Raw genomic sequence first — 6,656 nt, 5'->3', positions numbered from 1 at the left:
CATGAAAATATTAGCCCGAAAACATTTCGTTGTTCAATTGCCTCAAATGTCAGAGCCAATGGAAAAACAGAGGACGTCAAAAGAAAAAGGATTGTTATTGCTCATTCAACCTAGAGAAAATAAATTTCTCTTTCTTTATATTACATTATTATTTGTTCCCACCCTATGCTAATAGTAAAAAGGCTGGGCTTTGAGGTTACCTTAGGCTGAGGGCCATTCGTCCAGTGCAGTTCAAAGTTCATAAAAGGAATGTCTTCCCCAGACCAACGACCAATTGACCATGTCAAGGCCTTATCGCCCTTAAACTTATTCCGCATGTCATTCATGCACCGAAACACCTCGTCCTGTAAAGGACATATAGAACTTTATAACTGTGTGTACATGCATGAGTGTGTGTTGTGGAGGAGGAGTTTTATTTACTGAGATTGATAATTACTAGTAAATTTAATATACCTCTCGAATGAACTCGGAAGATAAAACGACCCTGTTAAACTTCTCAGCTTGCATCGGGAACAGTTCCAATGAAACAATGAGAACAGAAGTTGCTACGATGGTTGACGGCGTGAACTGAGTGAATCCAATGTCTGACGATTTAAAAACAGAGCAAGAATCAGGAAACCTTACATAACTATGTCTCAAGTATTTTCTAAGCAGCAAGATTGGATGCAAGAGGAAAATATGAAGTACCTAAGAAAACAGAAATCTACAATCGAGATACCAAATACGTGTATAACCTTGGACGGATTTGGATGGTTTTGGGTAGGTACGAGTAGATATGGATTATGGGTTGAAGATGGACGAGTTGGATGCCCGTCAAAAAAATTAGGGATTAAAAAGTATGGGCAACTGTGGGTCATGTCATCCCCAAAAAGTTCGGCTCATTGCAAGCACCCTGAACGAAATGTCAATTCAACACTTAACTAAAATGCCACTGTTTCAAACCAAACAAGGAAAACAGAATAATTGGTGCTTCAGGGACTTTAAAACGAGAAGGGATAATCTGGTTTTTCTGAGTTGTAGAAAATGGAAACTGTGATATCGAACGGACCCAACTACATGAAGTGAAAGTTAGTACTAAAATAAGTGACTGATTAGAGTTAAGTAAATTAACCGAGAATAATGATACTCAAAATAGCAGCCCAAAAAAATGTAAATAGACAACACCCAATCCAGACACACCCCTAACCTAGTCATAATACACACACACATGTTCAAAATATAAGTTCAAACTTATTAGCAAAAACAATTGCGTAGTCAAGAGTGAGAAAAAGGAAAGTAAAATGACTCAAGCATCATTTTATTTACCCGCTTGAGATCTGACGATAATCTGATACACTAGTTGCAGCAATGAATTCTCTGGTTTCAACTCCAAGAGCTGAATGAAGAATTGAACTAATAAACTTAGATCTGACGGTTGCATTCGCGATTGCAATGCATTGGTAATTGTTGACTCCATTTTCGAAACTTGAACCTTGCTGGTTTCTGGCTTTCTGTTCCTCTATTTAAAAAAGAAAGACGCTGATGAATATCAACTGCTACTAATGCATTCAAAGAATAAAACTAGTAGTTGGTTACCAAAAACTTGGCAAGGTCGAAGGTTGAATTCCATGTCCTCCATGCTAATGCAAGGCAAGCGATAAGTAGAAGTCTATTATTATCTTTCTCAGAAGACATAAGTTCCTGAAAATGAGTTCCAAAATCAAATGGAATCAACCAGAGATTTCCTAACACATATTATGAACCAAACTCGGAAATAAACTAAAATTACCGGCAATTTGTTTCTAGAGATGAAGCAATCCAAATAGTTGATGGCAAGATAAGGTACAATTGCGTCAATATTCTCCTTCTTATAGAACTAACACAAAAGGTTACAAGTGCATCAGCGTTAATTTTCCTCTTATAAATCCAACACAAATTTTTGAAATGAAGTTCCAACTTTAGATGAACAATACACAAATTATCAAGGCTCAATTTGTTTGGACTGAAATATTTATTCCAAAACACTTTTTCCCCATTTTCGGTTTCTTACCGAAAGAATTACTATTAATCATCTCAACTTAAATTTTGAAAAAAATAATAATGGACAAAGGGGAAACGGGATCATCGGAATATTCCAATCATGTTGACACCCCCTTGAAGCTAATCATATGCCCAAGGACGGAACCAGGATTTTATCCTAGCAGTGGCGAAATATATACTAAAAAAATAAAAAGATGCATTACAATATTAATAGTCATCGGTTCTAGAAAAAAATTAAAATAACATAATAACAACTATAGTAAATGATGTTTTTCATTTGCACATAGAGTATGAAAAAAGACTAATTTTAATTTTGGGCATCAACAACAGCAGCAGCAACAGAACCCATGTAGTCCCCAATCATTGGGGGTATGAGCAGAGAAGGATTGGAGACAGACCTAACTTTTAACAATATGTATAAAATGGCTGATCTCAGAATACCACTTAAACAGTAGCCCCATTATACGTGTTTTGCTGTGGAACTATACCCCAAATCAAAGCCAAATGACATCAAAGAGGACAGACCTAGAGACCCAATTCAATTTATGTGCATATTACCATGCTTCCTTCATTGATAGTCTATAGCATTAGTCTGCACAAAGATAATGCCACTCTCTAAATTTATAATGTCACTCCCCAAATCCCTATATGGATTTCCCAAATTGATAACCGAACTCCATTTTAGGAGTGACATTATATATTTGGGGAGTGACATTATTATTAAATTCCCTTAATTTTTTAGATTGAGTTTTTTAGGGTTATAATTAATGTGGAGTTTTTTTTCTTAATTACATATCATCATTTATATTATTTCACTTTGGCCCATTGAATTTAGTTTTAGAATACTTTTTTGGGTCTCATTTCTTAAAAAAAAATAAAAAATAGATTTATGACTAATATATAATAAAAAATAAGAAAAAAAATCTAGCAGTGGCGAGACTATATAGGTTGGAAATACATTTTTTTTTTCACATATAATAATTGCGTTTTCTAAAATTCTTGTCGTGGCGGCCGCCGCCACTAGACCCCCTGATCCCATCCTTGCATATGCCTCCCAAAGCCCGCACAAATTACACCAAAACATCAATACAACAAGCTCCAAGACCAAAACAACACCAAAATTTCCAAAACCCACAAAAACTCCCACAGAACGACGACTGAGCAAGACATGTTTCCCATCTTCTTTTTGAACAAGACATAAAAACTCCCACTCCCACAACACCAAAACGCACAAAAACTCCCACAACCTGACTCAAATCTGATTGCCAACACCGCTTTGAAGATTATACAGGCAAAGCACACAAAAAAACAGAGAGTTCCAAACGCAGTATATGTTTTACAAGCAAAAGAGATTTAAATAAAAATATAAATTCAAGGATGAAAAAGGTTTATTCAACATCGAAAACAAATAGAGCAAAAAATAGGTATCAGTTCATCACCCTTTCAATAGCGTTTATGGCACCGCGATGGAGCTTGGCAACATTCGGGTTCTCGGAGTAGCCGTCGGAAGCCCTGTATTCCGTTTCCACTTCGCAAAGTGCCTTCATAGTTTCTCCGGACAACACTTTACAGCAGGAAAAGATCGAGAGCTCTTGTATAGGAAAATAATTTTCACAATATTCTTTTGGTGGCGGTGTAGTACCAGCGGAGATCCACTGTTGCTGTAGTTGAGCTATTTGGTCACACTATTCGTTGCTGAGTTGACGTCCTGGTTTTGGAGCTTCACCGTTGTGAGATCCATTGTAGAGAGAGAGAGAGAGAGAGAGAGAGAGAGAGAGAGGCCTGGGGGCGGTCATGGAGAGTAGAGAGGATGGTGTTTCCTTTTTATGACAGAAAATGGTACGGCATTGAGGGATTTTGTACAGGCTGTATAGTGTGCGCAAGAGCAAGACGGGGGGGTGTGTACTGTGCACAAAGAAAATGGTGGAGTAATTCCGTTGCAACTCCGATAAAAACAAAAAAAGGATTCCGTTGTGCCAAAAAAAGAAAGAAAAGGGTGGCGGATACGATATTCCCATCCAAATTTAGGGATAAATCATATCCAACCCCCATCAACAAACACCCATTTTCGAATTACCCCCTAAAGTATAAACACAAATGCTAGTGGCACCAAAAAATTGGACACTGAAAATGTACAATAGCATGTGAGGCCCACATTTGGGTCCCACACAAAAATTTCGAACCGTTGATTAATTTTAGAATTATTGTTCGAGTAGTCATGCAAAACATCAGCTCCATTGAATTCTGATTGAAACTTACACGTATTTAATTGAGTTGATTTTTTTCGTGGGCAACTCAAAAAATTATTTGGAATTAATGAACTGTTCGGATTATTATTCGTGTGAAAACCAAAAGTGAACTCTACAAGTCGTCGTACAAATTGGTACCCATTCTTTCAGTACGAATTCTCGGACTCAATATAACACAAAGTGGACCGAAGTCCAAATAGGATCAGTAATGCTAGGTACACACTCCATTGACACACCTCACATACATTATGGGTCCCATTCACATGGACATATAGGATCCATAATGCATGTGAGAGAATTGAGTGTTTTTGAATGCATGTCAATGGAACCTTTGAAAAGGCAAATGATTTTAACACACTACTTTTTTATGATAGGCATTTTAAAATTTGTCTTTTAAGGTATAAATTATACTCCCTCCGTCCCTTATTTATAGTCCGGTATTCCATTTTGGGCTGTCCCTTAATAAGTGTTCATTTTGTAAAGTTAGTGGGTAAAAGTTGATGAATTGTCTATTTTGTCCCTAAAAGTATATTTCATTTTAAAAAGTAAGTGAGTAAAAATGTAACGATGATGGGTAAGTAGGGAAAGTGGAGGAAAAAATTGATGTGAAAGGTATAATGATGATGTCTTTTTAATAAGTTGGAATTACGAAGCAGGACACTTAAAAAGGGACGGAGGGAGTAGTACATATCAAGACACACTAAAAGATAAACTTTGGAGTGCCATTATAAAAAAATGGAGTGTCAAAATTATTTTTCTTTTTGAAAAATTTACTACGTACTTTTTCACACGGAATACAAGTTTTGGATTGCATTTTTAATAATTTATTACCATGTCAAATTTTACATTATGTTGTTTTTCCTCTTTACAAAAAAGTAAGAGAAAGATGTCGATATGAATGGATAGTATAAGTGCTTAAATGCTACATTGTAATTAATACAATATTGTTTGTGATCGGCAAAAAAAAGTATCTTTTATCCGAAAATAAAAAATGGAAATCTGTACAATAGGAAAAGAGATGCCATGAGTGAGGTTCAAAGTGTACAAGGCGCCAACCACGTACAACCGGCGCAGACTTAGAAAGTTAACAAATGAGATTATCAGTTGCTTTGATACAAGCTTAGTTTTGTTTTGAAGAATTAAGCTATGAGGCCGACATACATTATCAACTGGAAAAAGACTCCACAAAGCTTCTATATATTAATGCCGCTGCAGATCAACTGAGTTTTTGTTTTCTGCGATCCAAACTTAATTGTTCTATATATATATATATATATATATAGTTCCGGAGACACTTAAAAAAACCCTTAAAAAAACACTCCAAATCTTAATCTCATAATTTCCGATCAAATTTTGATGATCCAAGTTGCTCAATGTGTTCAGAACGTGATTTTAAGGGTGCTTGCGAGAAACTGGCAAAAAAACTAACAGGGAAGGGCTTGATTTGAGCAGTTTTTTATTGGACCGTTCAATAAAGTTCAATAAAAAATTATTCGGGCACTCTTAAAATCACGTTCTGATCACATTGAGCGGCCCGGATTATCAAAATTCGATCGGAAACTATGAAGTGTTTTTTTAAGAGTTTTTTTAAGTGTCTCCGGAACAGCCCCGATATATATATATATATATATATATATATATATGGGAAAAAAAATTCAACTAACAAGGTGAAGAGACAAGTTAATGGTGTCACCGACAAGTTATTTGGTGGTCTTCGTGCGTGTATTGATTCATATACAATTCACAATATCCCACATGCATGTCACTTTGAACCCCCCCCCCCCCCCCCCCCCAAAGACACCAATAAAAATTCATGGGTTCAGCATTAATCACAAATTATACATCAATCGGTACACTACGTGACAATGGCCCTGGGCGGCGTTGAATAGTTTTCCGTCACTAACCCTATCATTTTGGTGACTAAAACATAAAGTTAAGGGACAATCAATGACATTTGTATCGAAAATTATTAAGTAGTCCCGGAGCATGGAATAGTATTTGTGCTCCCTCTTACATAAAATGCTAGACCCACATATGACTTGTGGGTTCGGTCCCACATGCATGTTATATGAGAGGGAGCACAGGCACTATTAATTATCCAGTAGTCCCGAAAATATATTGCATTTGTGGGTACCATCAACCTAGAGAAAGAGGGAAAATAATGGTCAAAATAGGGCGAAACCAAACGCCAAATATGGACATTCACTAAGTGAACCAATTAAGCTCTCCTTTCACTAAGAAAAATAAATAAATATTTATTTTTTGAATTAAAGGTAATATATTATGAAAAAATGATGACTTGTTTCGTAACACAAAAAAAAAGTATTTAAAATATAAGAACTTTATTATTACATGGCCTTAAGTGAGAGTTCACATATACAAAATGGG

The 6,656-nt window shown here is 36.0% G+C and overlaps 1 long non-coding RNA gene and 1 other non-coding gene across 3 annotated transcripts; both read right to left on the bottom strand.

The window, feature by feature from the left end:
* On the bottom strand, positions 1 to 814 carry LOC131299113 (uncharacterized). 2 transcript variants are annotated; one of them, XR_009190629.1, is made up of 3 exons: positions 735 to 814; positions 454 to 584; positions 1 to 344 (listed from the first exon to the last, which is right to left on the bottom strand). It is a non-coding gene; the product is annotated as an uncharacterized LOC131299113 (long non-coding RNA). The 2 variants fall into 2 exon arrangements; XR_009190628.1 differs by having other exon boundaries at positions 688 to 793.
* A 1,672-nt stretch (positions 815 to 2,486) lies between these two features.
* Positions 2,487 to 2,593, bottom strand: LOC131299294 (small nucleolar RNA snoR100). Its single transcript, XR_009190679.1, has one exon. It is a non-coding gene; the product is annotated as a small nucleolar RNA snoR100 (small nucleolar RNA).
* Between the last annotated feature and the right edge of the window lie 4,063 nt (positions 2,594 to 6,656).

The sequence above is a fragment of the Rhododendron vialii genome, chromosome 8a (assembly GCF_030253575.1).
Source record: "Rhododendron vialii isolate Sample 1 chromosome 8a, ASM3025357v1".
Taxonomy (NCBI): domain Eukaryota; kingdom Viridiplantae; phylum Streptophyta; class Magnoliopsida; order Ericales; family Ericaceae; genus Rhododendron; species Rhododendron vialii.
Note: the sequence above shows the minus strand (reverse complement) of the source record. Positions and strands in the feature narration are given on the sequence as shown.